At 40.7% G+C, this 22,660-nt stretch overlaps 1 protein-coding gene across 2 annotated transcripts in view; it reads left to right on the top strand.

Annotated features, from left to right (window-relative positions):
* Nucleotides 1-22,660, top strand: part of MAML3 (mastermind like transcriptional coactivator 3) — a 382,671-nt gene that overhangs the window by 67,652 nt on the left and 292,359 nt on the right. The window lies entirely within an intron of this gene.

Here is a 22,660-nt window from a genome sequence, read left to right as displayed (position 1 = left end):
AAACTGCCTGTGCCAAAAGACCAGTGCCGTCTTCTCCTATTTCCAACGCATTGCGGACTGATGCATTTAGAAAATACAGTGAAAATGAATTACTGGAAAACGATCACCTGCTTGGATGTTCCTGCAATGACAGACTGCTGTTGAGGCTTCTGACTGCGCTTTCTCGAAGCTCGGATTTATCCTGTGGGTGTGGAACATTATCAGTTTGGGACTGAGCAGCGGGTCCAGGAACCGTACTTTGAGTAACACTGTCTTTCCGGCACATTCTGACCCATGATTAGAGCTTTTCTGTCTGTGATGGTTAACGGAGGAAAAGAACTAAAGAAGAGATATTTCCGCCGTTTGTCATTTCTGCAAGCGTCATTTCTACGAGCACGCTAGCTCATTCTAGCTCTTTCACTAGTCCTTGCTTTCCATTTTTCATATTGTGTACCTGTGGTGAATTACACATGTCTTAACTTTCTGTTTCCTGCAAATTAACCTTTACTTCAAAAATGTAAGTGATCACATGCGCTTTCTTTTTCCCAAGATTAACTGCCATGCACTGTGGTATTCTTTATTCCAGGCAGTAGCGTATTTTTTTTTTTTTTTTTTTTTTTTTACTTAAATACATTGGAAGTAAAACCAAACACCTGTCTCGCATTTTGTAAACATGTATTTTGGAGTGAATTACACCTTCCCTGATTCCACATGGTTTACAGGTCAGCCTGAGACATTTACATAACAGTTAGAAAAGGAATATTCTGCTAACTTCCTGTCTTTGGCTTTGAATGCCTCTAAGAAGGTTTCGGTATTAGTAATGCACAATTCACTCTTCGTCTGTGAAATATCAACTACTTTTTCATGTGTGGCTAAACCTTGACTAACCATTCTTTTAGTGTTCAGAGGAAACTTTCTTTTGGAAAAGGGGTTTATTTCTTCTTTGGTTTCCCAATGAATGGAGAAGAAATATACACCTATAGAACTGTCATTTGCTTTTCACATTTCCCGTATTCATGAATTTAATATCCCCCATTCCTTTCTTTTTTTAAAGATAGTTGACCATCCTGCTGAAGTAAGTGCCTTCCATTTTGGAGTGGAAGGCAGAGGTGTGCTTGCCAGTGGCAAACCCCAGAAAAGAGAGGGCACTGAGCTCCTGATCCAAGTGTTTCCTGGGTTTTCTTAATGATTCTAACATGGGATTCAGAAGACAGAGTTCTCATATCTGGATAAACCGAGCCCTTGGGGTTTTCATTTTGCCATTGTGGACATAGTTTAGTAACTTAGCACCTGCCCAGACCTTTCTCTTGCTCCTGCCTGTCTTTCCTCCTATGACAACGGTTGCTAGGTCCTGGCAGCCCCTACTCTGTCCCCTTTCCTTTCCAGTCCTCCAGATGGGCCCTGGTGAATTTGTACTGACTTAAGAGCTTCCCTTCCCTTAGAGCCTGGCAGGAAGGACTTCCTGTCATCCTGTTAGTGGATGCTGGAGAGAAAGCTTAATTTATTTGACTCCATAGCTCTCTTTTCAGTTTTACATCCTTGTTGATTCTTGCTCTTGTTCCTCCTTTTCTTGAATCTTTAGTTTTCCATCTTTTAGTTTCCTTCTAAAGGTACAAATGACTCATCAAGCCCAGGCAGGCTTCAGGATCCTAAAAGTGAAGTTCCTAATGGCCACCCCTGGTCACCACTGCATAGCTGGTGTCACGTTACCAGCCTGAGCTCCTGTAGCTTTCCACAAACCATTGTGTGGGAGACACAAACATGTAATAAAAACAGTAATGATTGAAAGAGTCCATTTTTTCTCTAGGGTTCTTCTGCCATTTCTAAACTAAAGTGCAGGTCATAAAGCTCATGCTTAGCAGGTTGATAAAACTGGGCATGACTGGTGTGAAAGTGGGTGATATTGTTTTAAAAACCAAAACATCTGATTTCTATTCGTTGGTGCCTTTTTGTCCTTTGCCAATATTCTTTACCCTTGACAACAAGGCCTCTTGGAAAGAGAGTGAGGGAGGAACAGACTTAAGTTCTAGGAAAGACTGTTCATTTCCAGAAGTATTTGGGAACAGAAGGACTTTGCTCAGAAGGGAACAGTGGCGACTTTGAGAGAGAACGTAGTCCTCTGTGCAAAGATGTAGCCCTAGTAAATACCACAGCGACTAAGACAGCCATTGTCATTAGCCTTGCTTTGAGGATGAGTCAATAGAGGCTTGGAGTGGTTGAGTGATTTGCCCAGTACCACAGAGCTTTGTGACAGCTGGAGTTTGAATTCAAATCTGGTTGACTCCAAAACCTGGCAGTGTATTGAAAAGGGATAATATGATGGATAAAAGCATTGGCCTCCCCACTGGAGTGGACGTTTCAGGGCTGCCTTGACGTGGGGTCACCCAATTTTGTTGGGTGTAGAGGAGACAGTCCTCTACTTCCTTTTGTGGTAGTGCCAACCGGGCAGGTTTCCATGAATTAGGAACATTGGTATGATAAACTACCTTGATAAGACTTCTGCTGTAGACCTGAAGAGATGAAGACAAGATTCTTCAGGGTATTTTAAATTAAAGAACTTGCAGAAGTTATTAAGGGTAAGAATGCATTCCCTATGTCTCCCCATGTGCGGGAGCCATGCCCCAGTCAGGGAACAGCCACTTGTGGCAGCCTGTCTTCAGGAAGAACAAACTCTGCACTGGGTGGCTCGAAGGGACAGAAAAGATGCAGACAGGTTTCAGGGAAAGGTGATGCCCAAGCAGAGGCCAAATGCTAGCTCACAATAGGTGGCAAAGAATACGGGCTTTTGAGAAGGGTAGAAAACAGCCTCAACAAAGTCATGGGAACCAAAAGGCAGCAAGAGAAGTAGGGCATAGGTGAAGGCAGGATTTCCAGGGGCCCCGGGCTGGGACCTTGAAGAGACAGATACAGAGGAAAACTGCAAAGTCAGTGCAATCCAAGCAGAAAAAAAATCTTACTTGTCTCATTTTTATGTGCACACCTCATCCTAAGATCTCTACCCATCAAGAAGATGGGTTGAGCTTTATTTCTGTTGTTTGTTTTACAAAAACAATAGGCATATATTTTCATTTTGAAGATAAAAAATTTAAATGTTAAGTGTCTTTTTTTTTTTTTTTTTAAGAAGGCACAAAGAATCTAAAGCAGAATCTTCCGCCACTATAATATCTCATTTGATCTTCACAGACCTTGGGTTGGGGAATAGAGAAGGAATATTTATAGAAAGAATAAATAATAAATCACTTTAATATTGTGTTTTAACATACGTAAAGTGCATATACATATATTATATGTTCTTCATAACACCCTGGGAGGGAAATTGGTTGGTGAGTTTATTAATTGATGAACATCTAGATTTTGATGTTATGAATGCAAGCGACTTGCATTTTGTTAACTTGTGTTTTCCTATGAATTGATATTTTGATTTTTTGTGAATTCTTGAGTAAAATTGATTTTGGAACGTCCCAACCAAGTCGAGGCCAAGATATAGGAAAGACTCCTCCTGGTGAAATGGTCAAGAGCTCTGACCTTGCAAGGGGACATACCTGGGTCCGGTTCCTGCCTCTGCCACTTGCTAGCCCTGTGCCTTTGGACAGGAGCTTCACCTTCCCAAGTCTCAGTTGCTTATCTGTAAATGGGCAATAATGCCGGCCTCAGAGAGCTCTTAGGAGCATTGCATGGGGTGGGAGAGCTAAAGCATTGAACGCAGTGTCAAGCCTATAGTAGTACTCAGTGTAGTAAACGGTGATTATTATTGTCGCTATTTGTCCTCCCCCCTGTAGAGGTCAGTTATGATGGCAGCTGAGGATTCTGCCTGAAATGTTTTCTTAGAAGCAGGGAGAGCTGGCAGATACAAGGAAAACAGATAGAAGCTGAGGACCAGCTGGGGAAGAGCTGTGACCCCCCCCACACACCCCCTTCACAGGATGCGCTCTTCTTTTTCTGATTTCTTTGCTTCCTGCTCCACACCTGGCCTTCTGTTTGACTTCAGTGACCCTGGTTCCACTTAACCCATAAGTTTTCTCACTGGTTTCCTCCTCAGAAATCTCCAATCAAAGTACTACAGTGAGCTGTTGGCAAAAAGCAATATATGGGTTAGACTGAAGGCCAGTTTTTCCAGCTTCAGAAGGTGAATGCTGATTAATGTTTACAGACACACACCCGAAAAATGGCAGACGAGAGACCCTATACCTGTTCTCCCGTATTCCTACAGGTTCCTGGCATAGCACCTCTCCTCTAGTAGGTGCTCAGTGCCAGGTGGGAAGAAAGAGCCAAAGGAACTTACCTGCCAATACCAGAGTCCCTCCAATGGGAATTCGTAAGAGATTAAGTGGGAAGAGGTAGGTGTACATTGGTCCAGAAAACCAGACAGTTGTAGAGCGTTGATTTCTAGGCCTCCCATCAGGTTTGCTGGGGCTTGCTGTCATCCTCCTACCTTCCCCTTCCCTACCCAAACACGCACACATGCACACACACACACACACTCACACACACGCATACGCACGCATGTGTGTGTACACACACTTTCCGTTCCACACAGTGATGACTTACTTCCATTTAGAGAAATATTCCCCGGGAAAAACTGATTGAGATGAACACGTCAGAGCCCTGTTTTGGTTTTTGTTTGATATCTCCGGAGTTAGCCCAGAAGAGGTGCCAAAGAAGTGACAGTTTCGGCAAGCTTATCCTCTTCCAGGTCCCTTGGTATTTTTCTGTTTGTTCAATACTTACGTCTAGAGAAGGAGGGGATATCTGTGATCTCTAAATGGCTTTCTTCACTATTAAGACTGTTGAGTGAGCGGGTGGAATGGAAGCCAGAAGTGTCTGGGTGACACCAAACCAATGTCGAGGTGTTGGTGGCTGCTGTTTGGATCGCAACAGGCCGTCTGTTCTTTTCCTTCCTCCCCTGTGTCCACTGCCTGGCCTCCTGTCACAGACATGAACACAGTCTTCAAATATCACATGCTGGGGCATTCTTGCACCCCACACCGGCCTGCCCAAGGGACTTTTGCATAATGAATGAGAGGTTTCTTAGCGAATGTTATTCTTGACCATCTGTCCAGTTGGTCACTGAGAACATAAGGCGGATGCTCTCTTTTTTTTTTTTTTTTTAAGTTTTATCCTGATCCTTGTAATAATTACCAATGTAAAGGTCTCATGTGTATTGACTCTGAAAGAGGATGTCTGCCGATACATTTTCATTGTAGGTTTTTTGTGTGTTTTTTAAGTATGCTTACTGTGATGCTGCGGTCTAACAAATGAAGTGATTTTTTTTTTTTTTTAAAGTCCTGGGCTAGTGTGTATGCGTTTATATTTATTCTCTGCCACTTTGGAATTCTCAATGTTAATAAACAGCAGTTGTCTTTATCCCTCTGTTTTTCACGTTTAAAGCTAACGGGCAATGGGAATTTATACGGAGGAGGAGCTGGTCTCACCTCAATGTAAAAAGCCCTAAAATTAGAAAGTTGGGCAAGTGTTTGCTCCTGCGCGGTTTCACAGAGCTACAGGAATGTATCTCGAGGAAAATGTTGGCAGAGTCAGCTGGATGGAAGAAGTTCAGGGCAGCCTGGGGGCTTGCGACGACGGTATTTCTGAGAGGAAGGAGCGAGAGTGTGCGCGCACGCGCACGTGCTGAAGTCCGTGCACGTGTGTCCTCTGGGGCAGCTTTTTCAGACAGCTGTTGAGAAACCTTCCCAACAATGACAAGGCATGGTATGAATCCCCAGGAGCTAAGGGACAAAGGAGGTGGCAGAAGATGAGGTTTAGGCGCTCCACCCTGGAAGCTGGAGTTTGGGGCAGACAGAAGCCACAATCCTCCTTACCTGGCCAGGTAGTTAGGTAAAGGAAGCCTGGCATTTCGCGGAAAGGCCCGCTGGGTTGCAAGGAGGAGCCAGGCCAGACACTGCTGCTTTATTAGCATGGAGGGAGGAGGCTCCCCTCTGGAGAGGGAAGGGGGCATTTCCACCTCCCGATGATTGTTAAATGACAACTCCCTTGACCAAATGCACAGGGGAAAAATCATTTGCGTGTGTGCAAGGTTCAGTCAAGTTCAAATAACAATAATAATATGCGACCGCATGAAGAAGTTGCCTGAGGTAGGGCCCTCGCCTTCACAAGTCGCTCCTTTGAAGGCATTTGCCCCACTCTGTGTTGAGGCTTTAACATTTGTTCTTCATCACATAGGTGCCGTTTTTATTTCAGGGATTTATTTTTCACAAATCTCGTTTGGGCCAATTTCATTTTGGTTCCTGGGTGTCAGTTGCAGAGTGGCTGTGCAATTTGTTTTCTTGTTTTTGTGACCACGGCCTTCAGTTTTGATGCTTACCTTTTCTCCCTCTCTAGAGTGTTCTGCTTTATTCTGATTACCTTCGCCAGTGAATTGCATAATATAATCTCACTTTCAAAAGGAAAACACATTTTCATAACGGGAAAACAAGATTATCATAGATTAAAATCACTGTGTCTGTAAGCCTCCATGTTAAAGTACATTTGACCCTTGAACAACACGAGTTTGAAGTGTGTAGGTCCACTGAGGTGGGGCTTAGTTTTCAACAAATACCTGCACTGTTTTTGATCCATGTTTGGGAGTCCACAGATGCAAAGAGCCAACTGAATGCTTTGTTCTGTGTCCTTTTATATAAGGGACTTGAGCCATCTGTGGATTTAGTTTCCATGGGGGGCGGTCCTGGAACCAAGTCCCCCACAGATACTGAGGGACAACTTAAGTTTTGGCGAGAGTCAAAAATCAAACTTGGATTGTTGAGTGGGCCGGGGTTGGCTCCCTAACCCCTTCAGCCACACACACACCTCATTCAAGGGTCAACTGTACTTATTTAGGAAAAATATTTAAAGGGTTCTTTTGCCATGCATTTGTTTTAACATAAGTTTATTCAACTCATTCAATAAATAATTCCGAAGGTCTTGCTAAGTGCCAAATACTGAAGTGGGTATCAGAAGTGCAGTGGTGAACAGGCAGATAGTGTCCTCTTTTCTGCCCCTGTGCATCCGAGAGAGCAAGATGGGTCACCACTGGAGTCATCTGAGAAAATTCGGCCAGAGTTCTCCTTCTTGTTGTGTCAGCTTAAACCAGCACTGTGCAATCCAGGATTCCGGCTTCAATATGTGCTGCTAGTGTTTCCATCAGTATGCAAACCATACAGGCTTCATTATGTTGGCCTAAGTGAACTTCAAGACATCTAACCTTTCCACACTAGCTCTTTGTACATTAAAAAAAAGAAAAAATGATGGATATTGTCCCTGTTCTCACAGAACTTAGAGTCTGGCTCATTGTTAGTTTGGTATTTAAAACAAAACAAAACAAAACAAAAAAAAACCAACAACTCTAGTTGACATTTTTCTGTAGTATGATTTAATTATATATTCTACTCTGTGGGCCCTTTGCTACAAAAGCCATCCGTGCTCCTTTCACGGCACCACACCTCTAGACATACCACATGAGTTTTGTTTCTTAGTCTGATTTCCTCTACTGAAGAAAAAGGCGGCCACTCTGTAGTAGAACCTTATCCAAGGAAAGGGACTCCACACTTTGCCTGCTACAGAATACTAACATTTAGAAGTTGCAGTAATTGAGGTGAAATTTTTTTCCTGTCACCTCAAAACTGATAAAAATCACGTATTGATTATATGATTATTCAAGCAACTTACAAAGCCTGATTTTTCTTCAAGTTACCCATCTTTGGGAATTTCCATTGTTCTTTTTTGCATTTTTCAGAACATAAAGAAAGAGGGTACGTTCTGAAAGTCTGATTGGTCAAATTGTGAAATTTGTCAGCAACCCCTTCAATGTTTGGTTATAGTAGGAAAGCAGAGAGGTTAAATGGAAACTGGACAAAATGAGGGTTAGTGGGTAACATTTTTATGAATAGCTCACATTTATTGAGTGTTTACCATGTACTATGGAATGTTCTTAGAATTTTTAAATAGTAATAATGATACAAAAACAACATATATTTATTAAGTGCCAACTGTGTGTCTGGCCCTATTCTTAGTCTTTTATAGGTATTTACACCTTTAATGCTCAAGACACAAATAGGAGGTAGGTGATATTATTTGTTATTGTTTTAAACATGAGAGAACAGATTTTAGAGGGGTGAAGTAATGTGTCTTAAGGTTCAACAAGTAAGTGATAGGGTCAGGATTCAATTCCACATTTTTCTCTCTCGAAATTTCTCTCACTGATAAAATAAGTTCTTGGTAGATTTCTTTTTACAGAACAGTGCTTGTTTTCATTCTCTTACAAATTTAAGAACTGGCCCAATTAGTCTGAAAAGTGCCTAGGCAGCAAGAGACCCTTGTTTCAGCCTCGTATCCACCCCATGTTTTTGAACACTCCTTTGTGAGTTGACTTCCAGTTAGTGGCCAGACATACCTTTCCTCTGAGAAAAGTATTCTTGATATGCCTTCCAAACATAAATTGAACACCTACTATATACAAAGCCTGTGTGTGTGCTCAGGTTTATGGGTGCAAATTAAACTATCTACAAGGAGCTACAAACAATGCAAAGATTGAGAAAACCATGGTGACAGTCGTAATACATGGCACCGAAACTCTTTGACACTTTTCCCATTGAGAGGTGAGGTCTGTATCTCTCTGCATTTAGGGGGAGGCTTGTGACTACTTGGACCAATAAAATACATTGACGTGATACTTGGTGACTTCCAAGGTTTCAAAGGCTGAGTCACAAAAGGCCCCAGTAACTTTTGCCCTGTCTTCCGGGGACCCTTGCTCTGAGGAAGACCAGGGGTAATGTAAGAAGTCTCTACCCTGAGGTAGAGACTACCCTGCTGGAGAGGCCACAGGTTGGTGCTCTGCTTGACAGTTCCAGTAGACTCCCAGCCAAAACCTCCTGTCAGGTGCCGCCTTTCAGATGAACCATGATGGGTAGGTAGCCAGCCCACTAGAACGTTCTTATGATGCAGTGCCAACAGACTTGTGACTACAACCACAAGAAACCCTAAGTGAGCCCTTCCCAAATTCCTGACTCACTGAAACAAAATGGTTGTTTCAAGCCACTGAATTTGGGGGATGGCTATTATAACCATAGGAATCAACTATGCATTCAAAACTTTTACATCTTCAAGCTCTAAGACTGAGTATTGCGTGGTTTAATGATTTTTTCTTTTTTACTAATTTTTGGAAAGGATCAAACTTATAATCTGAATGTATTGCCATGTTCACAATGGTCACTTAATTTAGAGATGACATAAATTCTAAATGATCTTCCTTATAGTCATTCCTGTTTTTACATTAAAAATAAATTACGAGTATTTAATTATTGTATGATCTTTATCCCTTAATTTATCTTTCTCTGTTCACCAAAACCAGATAAAATAAGGTTAAGATTGATATTCGTGCCTTATTTAAAAAGTGTAGATTTTAAATATTTGAAAACGTTACATCTGGGGGAAAATTCAGTCTTACGTTTATTATCACAAATAGAATTAGCTGCCTAATCTTAGCAGCTGAGTACGGTTTTTGCAGACTAATAAAGATAACATAAAAAACTCTGCTGTGTCAGGAGTTGAATGCTAGAACCACACATACCCGCACCCCAATTACTTTTATATTCCGGTGCATTATAATTTAATAGCACTTAGGAATTGTTAGTAAGTTTTATGGTAAATACCACTTAGGCGACCTCCCTCCGCTGACATGGTGGCTATCCCCAGCACTTCTCTGGGAATCTGTGTGACAGATTTGCAAGCTCTAGGCCATTTTGATAACTCAGGTCCTGTCCCTTAGCAGTAGAGGGAATTGAACCCTCTCTGAGAGCCTTGAATCTCTTTTTCTCTGTTCTTTCTTTTTTTCTTCCCATTCTCTCCTCTCTCTCTCTCTCTCTCTCTCTCTCTCTCTCTCTTTTTCTCTCTTTCTCTCTCTCTCACACACACACACACACACTCCCCATAAAATCTCCCCATGAATGCGCCACTGGGGTTGTGATATTTAGTGATTGCCTCGATTACGATCCTAAATCCCTCTCTCTGCTTCCAAACTAGTGAAAATATTCCAGTAAGCATGGATATTGGAGAAGAAGCGTGCCAAAACGTATCATTCAGGAATTCGTATTGAACATTGTCGTGGCAGTGGTTCATATAAGTGCTGCTGGCCCTCACCCATGTACGTACAAGATGGGAAGTCTTTGAGATTAAAAATAGCCTGTGTGGTATAAAACCTCCTTCATTCTATGTCTGAGTAACTGGCACAAAAAGATTTGTGGTTCATCTCTCAACAGTGATCTAAAGATACTAGGTTCAAAGTGATACTAATCAAGACTTAAATTGGATGGGCTCTCCCAGCGAGGAAGTGGCAGCTGGTAGGATGGAAGAACCTGAGGTAGTGCTGACGCCGCCTGCCAAGGTCTCGGCCGTTCTAGACCATAGCTCTCTGCAGCGGCTCCTACACGCCCACCCCCCCCCCCCGCTCCCCCACTTACGCTCACTCCCTGCCTCTGCTGACCTTAGTGGAAATACAGCTGGTATTCACTTGATATCATTTATTATTTTGTAATTATTCAGCTGTAAATCTCTAAACTTCATATTCGTTATTCTCAGCAATGTGATTTTTTCCCCCCTGCTCCTATTTTTGTGAATATACTACTTGTTTTCGGAACTAAGGTGGAATGCCTTCCTCTTAGATTAATTCCCAGGGCACATCTGTCTACATACATGTCAAACTGGGCAAGCCACTGACCTGTGTGGCCCGAGAGGTCTATTGCTGAGAGAGACTTCTGTAAGTGTCATAGGGTACTTCCTAAAACCAAGTATTGTGATGGATCCAAGCAGAAAGATGCAGACATTGTCCAGGGAACCAGCACAGCGGAGGAGCTGGCCTTTCTTGTATGTCCTCTAGGTAGTGAAGGCACTCTGTTAGCTACTTAACGGTTTATTTACTTCCCAAAGCAAGTTTGAAGGTATTATCCCCACTTCTGTTGTTAGAAAATCAAGACTCAGAGTAGTTACTGGTCCTGCCCAGGAAGAAAACTGAGATTCAAACTTTGGTCTATCTGCTGCTCACATCTGTGCCCTGTCTAGATTCTGATTACAACACATCGTCAATCTTGAAAAGCATGGCTCTCATCTGGAATGTTTCATACCTCCGATTTACTTATTTTCACCCATTCTTTTTCATCTGCCTGGTGTGTGAGCCACATGGACACGTCCCTGGAAACTGTGTGTAAATCAACCATTGCTAACAGTGGGTACTCAGAGGGCTGACTGTATAAGCTCTCGCAAACAAGGAAGACCTTGAGTAAATCCTTTTGTAAAGTGAAGATGTCATTCATTGATTGAGCTGAGCTTTGGTCTGCTTCCTCGAGGAGGCTACTGTCTGGTGGGGGTGCCAGGAATGCGGTCATGAGGGGCCTGGGCAGAGGAAAGCCCTTGTAACGATTACAGTAATCTCACGCTGATCCAGTTGAGCCGTAGCTTTGGATTTTCACATATTAGGTTCATTTTCAAACAGGGAGTGAAACTTACAACTGGTGTCTAGGCTGGGAGAAACTTTGAAGGCAGGACTCTGCCAAAGGTTTCCAAAATCTTAATGTGGATGATGAGTCAGGGCCCAAATTCTCATAGCAAACTGTGTTCGCTTTGCAAGGATGATGATTTGTGAAGGGCAGTGGAGACTGTCTGGACTGAGATTAATCCAGAAGGTCATGAAGATGGTAAAGCCTAGACACATTGATTTTGAAAGTTAACTGCTCCGGGGGTGAAAGGCTGCTTCTGATTTCTAAAGGGGGAAGAACTTGGCTGCATTTTCTATGAGAAATAGCACCATCAGTAGAGCCCGCTGATATGTGTAATAATTATAATTCTTTTCCTTCTGTTTCAATAAATACTGGCAATCTGTATCAGGGGAAAAAAATTACAAAGAGAGATGGGATTCTACCTTGATGAAATTTTGTGAAGGGAAGTAAAAGCAGACCGTAATTCCAAACACAACGGAGTCTTTAATGTCAACTTAACTCATACTTTCACTTCCGTATATGTACCCTTCACAAAGTGACTTTTGGATTTTGCTGGCAAACCCTCTATAGAAAAGTACATTTCCGCTTCTGCTTCCCTGTGAGTTCTTGGCATTGATTGGAGGAGGGAACTTCATTGTACATGTCAATGAAACGTCACGACAACCTCAATCCGGATAGACATGGCGATTGGGAAAATGTGACCTCTGTTTGTGATTTAAACATTTGGTGATTTGGGTTTAAGAATTTTCAGTTCCAGGAGATGGGAAGTTTGAAGTCGTTGGAACCTTCCAGCAATTTGAAAAGAGACTCGAGAAACCCTTCTGGTAGTTAGAGAATAGCTTTAAGAAATAAAACCTAAAAAGGCCCACTTGAATTTCAGGGCACGGCTGTCCTGTTGTTTTTAGTAGGATGAGGAGGGATGAGGGTCCTGAGAGAGAGGAAGTGGTGGACAATCTGAGCTGATCAGTACACGATATTGAGAAATACTGGCTTCCAAAGAGAACCAGACCCAGCAGAGTCAGAAGGGCTCAAGTTCTGTTCCTTATTAATCTGCCAGGAGCCAGAGAGACCAGGCTCGATAGCTACCCTCTACCTCTCCCTGAGGAATCAGACAGAAAAACTAGTGCTTGAAGGGTGGAAAGGCAAATAGCCACTTCTAGCCCAACTATATAAACAAAAGAAACATTTACAGCTCCATAAAAGCCCATGATAAAGCACTTTTATATGCCACCAATTTGGTAAACTTTGGATAAGATTGTGTTCCAATTACCTTTCGTCTTACATAACATCTTCCTCATCAAAGCACAAAGGGCTTATAATATACTTCTCACATTTCCTCTGGCTTGAGGGTTTTATCAGAATGCTAAGACATCTCACTTATGAAACCGGTTATTTTCCCCTCCATTCAGTCATTGGTGTACGTGGTTACTTTATAAGATGCATTTCTTCCCCCTGAGATACCCTCCAAAGATCAGATTCTTCAAAAAACGAATCAAAGGGGATTGTTTGAAATTAAGAAAGCAGAAACCCGTTTATGCGATGAAATATGGATTATCATCAAGTTGGTGAAACACAGAGTTTGCTTCTGATTTTCGCCCTAAGAAATGAAGTTTTCCTAGCAGCTCAAAGAAAGGAGAAGAGGGGAACACAGGTCTGCCTTGATACTTCATGACACACATTCTTAAATCATCTCTTTTTGCAACATACCTAATGTGTTTTATTCCACTAGGATTCACCCACAGCATCTGTTTGTGTAGTAAACACGTCAGAGAGCACCAAACATCATATTGTAGTGCTTTGAAGGCTACTTAGTGCTACTTAGCCTAAAAGAAAGAGAACTTGAAATTTCTTTCCTTTTACTTTTTTTTAAAAAAGCAGGCAAGCAAGCAAAGGAAGAAGTAAAGAGGACATTTCAATTTGTAGTACTCCAGGAGGTCAATTGCTGTCAGCTGTAGCATCTCAGCCATGCCGAAGGTCTGATCTCATGACGTTTACCAATTTGGAGATCACATATACTTTCAACAAGCTTAAATGATAGCTATAAGGACCCCAAAGTAGAGTATAAAAGGGAATAGGGACCCCTGTGGGAAATAGATGAGGAAATCCTTTACGGCTATCCAAAATGTGGATCAGCTTCAGGCAGGAAGCAAAGAAAGTGCTGACAGCACCCCACAGTTAGTACGTGGGAGGAAGTGAGGAGCCTCTCCTCCCACGGACTTTTCAGATAGGATGGCATGACCTGAGTCATTTGTCGTTCTGTATTCCTTTCTAGGAAGGATGAATCTATTCCTTTTTCGAATATTTACCATTTATTATAGTCCTTTCGTACTCTCAAGATGCATTCTATCTCTCTTTTTCTAGCTCTTTCTTCTAAGCTTTGAGTTCACACCTGGCTGCCTCTTTGCTACATAGTCCGATGATATTTAAAAAATAAGGAAAGCAAAGAAAAGGGAAGACTTTGGAGTCCAGCTAACCTGAATAGTTCTGGCTAGACTTCTTCCTAACCCTGTGGTCTGAGGCAGGTTCGTCAATCTGCGCCTGTTTCCTCATCGAGAAAGGGGATGATCATATTTCATGTTGTGACGCTCTGATTAAATAGTGGGTATAAAATGCTTACTGGCACATAGCAAATATTTACTGAATGGTAGTTATTATAGTTACAGATGTTAAGGTGACTCTTTCAGAGACTCACTTGTAAACCACAGAAACATTTCACTTACTGGAACTCAGTTATTCGGCAGCTTCCATTACTGATCATAAATAAAAACAAGTAAATATTGTACAATTAAGGAAATAAGCAGAAAAGCCTCTAGATAGCCAAAATGTACATTCAGAATGTATGTCCTGAGAACTATGCACTTTTCTCATATGGGTGCTTTTTCTGTTCCCATTCAGTTCTTTACTCATTTGGTCCTACCATGTTTCCCTGAAAATAAGACCTAGCTGGACAATCAGCTCTAATGTGTCTTTTGGAGCAAAAATTCATATAAGACCCGGTCTTATTTTACTATAAGACCAGATCTTATGTTAATTTTTGCTCCGAAAGACACACTAGAGCTGATTGTGGGCTAGGTCTTATTTTCGGGGAAACACAGTATGTATTTGTATTTCACACATGATTTTTAGCAACTGTGACAACTGATTTCTAAGCCTATAGCAGATTAGATATAGCAAATTAGAAGGGAGAAGGACCAATAGAGGCAGCTGCACAGCGGGCAGAAATGAGTAATAACTCAATGGCAAGTACAAGGAAAACCCATTGAAAGCAAACCGAAATGTCTAGAAGCACAGAGCCATTCAGTGAATGACACTGGTTTTTAAACCTTCACCTGGGTCAAACTCTCATGGAGGACTTGTTAAAACACGGATCGCTTGACCCCACCCCAAGAGTGTCTGAGTCAGTAGGTCTGGGGAGAATTCTGAGCATTGGCCGTTCCAAGTTCCCAGGTGATGCTGCCCCTCCTGGTTCTGGTACCACACCAGTAGAGACAGTACACCATCGAATGGTCCGTTGCCTAATTTTCAGGATCCAGAGATCAAGAAAAATGTTTGATTTTGTTCACTGTCCTCTGTTGAAGAAAGCAAAAAGGGCTTGCGTTCCATTTTAGAAAGATAATGATATTCAAAATAATTAATAGAAAGAAACACAACTTTTTTGGTGTGTAAAGAGAGAGCTTTCAACTATCAGAAGAGAGAACTCTCCACAGTGATGCCGGAGACTTCCAGGTAGCCAGATCTGCCGGGTGCTGTTATAATGGGGGTGGCAGGGACCCCTGCCCGCCTGACAACGCTGTTTATGAGATTTTGGAGGTATTTGTATTTGTGTGATTGCTGTGCTTCCTCCTCCTTTTCTTAGTGGTGCTCTAGACAAAAAGACTTCACAGACAGATGTTTTTTCCTACCACACCAACTGTTGGATTCAACTTAGCTCTCGTAAATAGTTGAGCGTGTTTCAGTAACAATGTCAAAACACTGGTCTCTGCGGTAGTTGCATAGACAGCCACCATACTATCTTTTCTTCTCAGTTTCTTTTGCCAGTTAGTGGTGATTTCTGCCACCAGTAAATAAACTCTTAAGAAGCAAATCATGGACTAAGGTGCCTGCCTTTCTCGTGAAGACCATTGCCATTTGAACATCCCAGGTTTAAAGTTTTTGTTAAATACCAGGAAGATATATCTAGATTGGCACAACTTGTTACTGGGCAAGGTTGTATTTTAGTAACTGGGTATAAACTTTGGTCTTATTACTTGACTTGAATTGACATATTGAGACTCTTGCATCATGGGTAACTTGGATCATTGTTTTGGTCGTAGAAGTCCTTCAGAATTCTCTCATACCAGACCTTCTAGGAACAACATTTTATTTCTTGTTAATCTCAGAGGTGCTGAAGTGCTGTCTTCCTCCTATATCAGAGGCAGTATGTTTTTTAACTGGAGAGAGAATGCAGTCTTCCCGATCATAGTTCGGGAATTATTTTCATTAGGCAGATCTCTCTCTATGATAAATCTCCTTGGGGCATTGAACTGTTTAACTTACTTAGGAAAGGTGTTTTCTTTTGAGCCTAAATCTAGTAAAAAGTGATGCCTGTTCCCAGGATGTTCACTGAAATATGAATTATGGCTCTAGGGTTTGGTCCTGGTGACTGAGGGAGTAGGGAAAAAAAAAGGGGAGATGAGGACAGCTTTGAAAATCCATCTCTGCACGTGGGTACCATGTAGAAATTGACATCCGATTTGAGTGCCTTGTTGTCACCACTGACAATATCTGAGCCATCGTATTCCTTGATGATAACTTGGAATAAAAATAAAGATTTCTGGGACCACGGTTGCTTATTCTCCCTGCCTGTTTAGCTGACCCGAGATTATTCTCTGCTGATGTCATTGAATTGCATGCAGCTTTGGCTGAAATCCAGTGGCACGTATCGTTAGATTTCTATTTACATGTGATCATGCTGATCGTTGCATTCACACTGTAATCAGGACTAAGTCAAACCTTTGACTTCTATGTGACAATGCAAAATATTTAGTACCTGTATGTAAATAGACTCTAGAATAATTTAGGAACATCAGAATATCATAACAGTGATATTTTAGGTAGGCACTGGCTATTCAAATGCTGTTTTATAACATTCATGTAGGGTCTGACACTCTCTGTAAGAGCAATCCATAAAAATAAACAAGACTATAATTTTCCTTTTAATTTAGTGTCTGGGTTTGAAATGGCTTTCTATGCATTTACTGGGACTGCCATGTTAGCGCTGATCTAATGCCCTGTTCAAAGAAATCTTTATAATGTTTTCTCCGATCTGTGTTACTGAGCTATATTGGGGTAGGGTATCTGGGTTAAATGAAGAGAAGCTAGCCCATCTTGGGTCACAGTTTTTACTTTGATTTCAGGCTTGTATTAATGATGTCTCTGGGTGCTGATGGCTTTACTGTCCCTTTAATGCCCTTGCAAATCCAGCTAGACTCTTCCAGACTTTTATTAGCATAAATAAAAATTGATGTTACTTCATATATCACATCACATATCAAAAAATAAGGTCATTTTGAGTTTTAAATGTCGTAACTATTTCATTGGAGAAACACATGTTGGCTTCTGTTTTAAATGCCTCTCACATTTCTATTTGAAAAAGATACATATTTTATTTTCCCATTACAATGCCATAGAAACCCTGACAATTTTTGCAAAACTGACAAATCCTTTTATTTTTTCCGATCTCTTAGTCTGGTCTTTAACTCTTACAGATACGCTTAACGTCACCAAGGTCAGTTTTCACCCCAGCCTCTCTTACATGGATTGACTCTCTTCAGTGAGGAATATACTAATACGAATTTATGAAATTTGACCTATTTCAGACTGTCTTCTGGTTCAGACGCGATAATCCCTTTATTGAACATTCATACATTTCTTTATGCATTTATTTTATTCTTTTTTAATAATAAGGATTTACTTTATTTCCTTAATAATCAGATGATGAGAATGTCAGAACAGTTTTTTGCACCTTTGACCTAACTCCCAGTCAGCATTGTTTCTAAGTACATTCTTTAGGAACTGTGTGTTATCAGATTTTTAAAAACTGTCTCCATCCATAAGTATGCCATACAGTAGGGGAAAGTGGTTTCCTTAAGGGAAAGGAACACCCTCTCTGCCGCCAGTCGTTTCTTCAAGGCGTGTTTACTGAATCCCTATTTTATTTCTGTGACTGTGTTTATTGGACGCCTGCGTGTTCCTGTGACTGTGCTCGCGATATTACAGTGAAGAAGAAAGACGTTTTAACGTCGCCCTAAAGCTCTTGATATTATAACGATGCCTGTTTCTTTGTAGGATCCAACTACTTTTAGAAAAATTTAAGAAATGAAAGTAAACCTCAAGTAGAAATAATGGGAGTTGTTCTAGAAAGCACTGACCTCTGATTCTGCTCGACATTTAGCATTTCTAGGCAATAAGTGAAATCACAATGGAAAAAAAAAAAATCATCTCACCTGAACCGTAGCATTGTTGAGCACATGTAGAACAGATGATATTGCCAGCGTTTTTTACACACAGGATGCAGTCTCTCTGGAGAACACATATCCCCAGACTCTTTCATCATTTCTCTCAAACCTATTCTTTCCCTTCCCGCTTCTCTTTTCTTACTGAGCTTGGAATTTTTTACTGGGTCAATAACGTGAAGATCCTTGTTTAAACCCAAAGGGTTAATTCAGAAGAACAAGTTATTTATATGAAAACATTCACTGCAGTGCTTTTTAAAACAGCAAAAAAAAATTTTTAAATAAACAGAATGCTCAAATAAGGGAATAGTGAAACCGAAAAAACAGGAATACCAGAAAGTTGTAAGATGATACACTGTGATAAAACATGGAAACATGAAATGACAAAACTGAGACAGGCAGAATACAAGTACCATAAACATATATACTAACAGTAATGCCATATATACATATATAAATCGTCCCCTTGGTAGCTACTATCTAGCCATTCATTGACCAAAATCAAGCAGGAATAATGAATAAATTACATCAAACATTAAGTTCTTTTTCTTAGCAAAGTAACTTAAATTAGTAATTTTAAAAAGTACTGTAGACTTGAAGGGCTTCCACCAAAAACAAAGAAAGTGTTTAAGGGAAAACGAAGTTCTATTTTACTTTTTTAAAGAATCATACTTTTCCTCCTTCCTGGTGCATTCTATGTTGATATTTAATTTTAAAAGGCTATGGCACTTAATTTCTCAGCTGAATAAAGTAGCACCTCTCCAGAAATCCACACTGTGGTTTTCAAGAAAAGACACTTTTATAAAGAGAAAATCAAAGTAGCTCTACGTTTATTTGGAGGTTGGGCTTCCATCAGCCTCAACCACCTGGAAGTGAGTTTTAAAAAAATAAACAAAATAAACGTTACAAATAAACTCTGAGAGGGGTGTGTGTGGGGGTGGGTGGGTGGGTTACAGTTAACCCTGGAAAGGCATGGAGCCACCTGAGATCCTCACCCAGCCATCTATGTATAAAATAAGAGAGCAGACTAGAAGCAGCGTGAAAACAAGAAGCGCAGAGAGCGGAGAGTAGGAAAACAAGCGCTATAGAAAGCAGACTTGGAGACCTGGAAGGCGTGGCAGTTTGGGGCCATTCAATGCAGGGTCAGAGAGCACTACTGAGTTCAACATCTCCCCCGGAGAGAAGTGAATAGCAGCCTGTTATTACTAATAATATTCATAATGATGATCCTGTAATAAACCATTACAAACGTGATATTTTCTGTTTAAGGATCTATGAACATAAGTATGTAAAATTATAGAAAGAGTGCCATAAAAATAGCTTTTACTTCAATGACTAAAACTTCAGTATCTGGATAATTCAACTGCATCGAATACTGTATGTCTCTTAAAGCCAGAAAAAGCGTTATCTTAGCCATCACCTTAGAACATTCTTTTGCTGACCAAGTGGCTGTTCCTTAGACTTCTTTTGTTTTATGCCAATAAATTGACTGATTTTTGTCCTCTTGCTATGGGTACAGAAGAAAAGCTCCTGGCAGATAGTTCCTGACGTCTGTATCAGTCTTTTAGGGCAAATTTGGATTTTGGATTCCCAGGGCATGGTTTTTATTCATTATTATGTTTTGTTTTTTTCAAAGAGAACTTTTTAGTTCCACTTTATTAACAAATAAAACAAAGTTTCACCATCTCATTCTCTGATGTTCAAAAGTTAAATAGCTTTTGTATGGTGTAAAGGTGACATGGCCTTCAGTCGAGAAGGCAAGTCAGCATAGTTTTACCATATTCTAACTCTTTAAAAGCCCTGGATTTGGAGTTAGACTGCTTGAGTTTAAAGCCTGTTATTTACCAGCCTTATGACGCAGCACAAGTTCATTAACTTCTCTCATCCTCAGTTTCTGCGTCCAAAAACGTGGGCCCTATGTAATAGGGCTGTTGGAATAGTTCGTTTAAAGTGTTTAGTTTAGTGTCTGCACATAGTAAACACTCAATAATTAGAAGCTGTTATTATTACTCATCAGTTTGTTTTTATGGCCAGAGACTTAGAGCATGAGTGCATCTTTTCTTAATGACTCAAGGAGAGTATGAAAAGAAAACGAACATTAGCTGCAGGTATACTGTGTGTCCGGCCTGGAAAAGGTGCTTTTTAGAACGTATGTCATACACCCTTAGAAAGTGAGGTTATTTCTGATTATGAACACCAGCTAATTTGCTAAAGTGAAGGTAGTGTGTGACAGGAACCATGTGGCACTGGAGGCTGTGTACACGCTATAATAGGTGGCCCAGTGATTTCCAGGGGGGGTCACTATTAACCTCCAGGTCGCATCCTGGTCACCCTTTCTTCTCTGTCAGTGTCCACTGCCCCCTGTCCTTACTGCTAAGACCACACGCCCCTGTTACTGCGGCTGATTCTCATTCTTCTCTTTTTCTTCCTTCTCTTCCTTCCATGCGCTTTTCTTTCTTTGTTAGCTCTCCTGTCACCAGCTCTCCATTTCTAGGCTTTTGGATGAAAAAGGTGGTCAATGTAATTCTTTGCTTTTGTTCAACGAACTGATCGTGAGGTTATAGGTTTAAGTCCTTGGGTGTGGGTCTGTCCCCGTTACGGAGCGTTGCCTGGCCCTTGGTGGGCATTCAGCAGGAACTTGGTGACAGAAGTTGTGGCATGTAATTTTGGACCCTTGGCTTTTTGTGGTCATGTTTACATGCGGCTAGGTGCTCAGGGGTTGTTTTTACCTACAAAGAGGTAATAGAATATGTGTTTCTAAGCTCCTTTTGAACCTGGGGTTTCCCCAGATTTCTAAAGGATATGGAAAGCTAGATTCAGGATAAGCAAAATATAAATATAGTTATGATTTACATCTTGTTATTCAGATAGCTGATTAGTTACAGTAACCCAACAACCTCTTAAAGAAGAATTTAAAAAAACAAATAAGCAAAAACAATAAGAAAACCAGTCTCAGGGAGCTGTCTGAGTAAGGGGCAAAAAATTCTCTCTGCTCTGGGATCTTGTTTTCAGATTAGTATTGGTGGTTTATCAAATATATTAAGTCTGCTGAAACCAAGTAATACCATCTCCATATATCCATAGAATTGCAATAAATAGCAAAGAAGTAGAGTTTTTGACGATCTGAGTTGTGAACATGTCACTCCTGTTACTTTAAATCACTTAATTTTAACAAATAAATGAGAACCTAGCGGGTAGGGGAATAGTGTTGATAAGAATAACAAATTCTTGAGTGAGAAGGGGTTTTAGAGGACATGTGGTCTGACCTCAATAATACGGGAATTCCTTCTACAGAATCTCTGACAGATGGTCATACACTTGTGTCTTGAATACTTCTTAGTGTCAGGAAATTTGTTATTTCAAGAGGCAGCATATTTCATTGTTGGACAGTTCTAAACATTAAAAAGTAATATTTTTATGCATTAAGATAAAATTTCTCTTCTTCTAACTTCCATCCACTGATCCTTGAATATTTGCTAAATATTCTGGAGTTGTATTTTCGCAGCGGGTGACTAAGAAGCTGTCAAATGTTTGTTGAACACATATGTGGAGATTCCTTACTATTTGGTGCTATGGAAGACAATTAGATTATGAGGTGGTCCCTGCCTGTGGGGAGCTCGCAGATGAATGAGGAGACAAGATAAACACATCCTAAATAACTGACAAGTGGTGAACCAGAGAACTGAAGTTCTCCCTATACTATCCTAAGCATGGAAACCCTAAAGGAGGAAGTTAGGAGATAGGGAATAAACCTTGAAATATGACTAAAATTTTTACCAGGCAGCAAAGGTGTGAAAACAGTAGGGGCCATAGGGTTTCAGGCAAATACTGAAGAGACCACCATCCCAATAGACACACAGGATAGTAGTGGACATTAAGTTAAATAAGGACATGGAGGAACTTGAAAATTCTAAAGAAATCTTTTTTTTTTTAATTAATCAATCAACCATGTTTTCCGTCACTGCTTTTCAAATCATAAAAGTATTACATGGCTGTAATAAAAATGCAAACAATACAGAAATGTCTTAATTAAAAAGTAAAAAAAACAGCCTACCTTTTCATTCCCCTCCCCATTCTCTAAACCTAAGTACAGTTTTAACCACCTGATGTATATTCTAGGTGTCATCAAACTATGGCCCATGAGCCCAAATGGCCCCACCACCTGTTTTTGTATGACCCACAGGTTAAGAATGATTTTTACATATTTAAGTGGTTGAAAAGCATTCTAGAGAATAATCATATTTCATGAGATGAGAAAATTATATGGAAATTCAAATTTTAGTGTCCATACATAAAGTTTTGAATTTTGTCAATAAAAATTTTGTGGAAACTCATTTTCTCTCGTTACATTAATATCTGCATAAGAGCCTCGATTTTGCCTCTTGGCCCCGAAGCCTACAGTGGTTACTAAATGGTTCTTTACAGGGAAGATTTGCTGGCCCTAGTGTATTCATTCCAAAAAATTTTTATAGATATACATGCACATGCATGTTTATAGTGTTATGTTTTGTTTCTAAAAGTAGGATTGTATGAACCATGTTATAGCAAAGTTCTTTAGATCTGGATGGTTCTGTAAGTAAGAGCCTCTGCTGGTTGTGAGGGTAGCCAGTGTCTTGAAGTCAGGTGACCCAAAGAGAAAACCAAGGGTCAGGGTATGTGACCCCTGCAAAGATCCAGGTGGAAAGTGATGTGCTCCATCCTGGG

Source organism: Rhinolophus ferrumequinum, chromosome 18 (assembly GCF_004115265.2).
Source record: "Rhinolophus ferrumequinum isolate MPI-CBG mRhiFer1 chromosome 18, mRhiFer1_v1.p, whole genome shotgun sequence".
In the NCBI taxonomy this organism is placed as follows: Eukaryota; Metazoa; Chordata; class Mammalia; order Chiroptera; family Rhinolophidae; genus Rhinolophus; species Rhinolophus ferrumequinum.
Note: the sequence above shows the minus strand (reverse complement) of the source record. Positions and strands in the feature narration are given on the sequence as shown.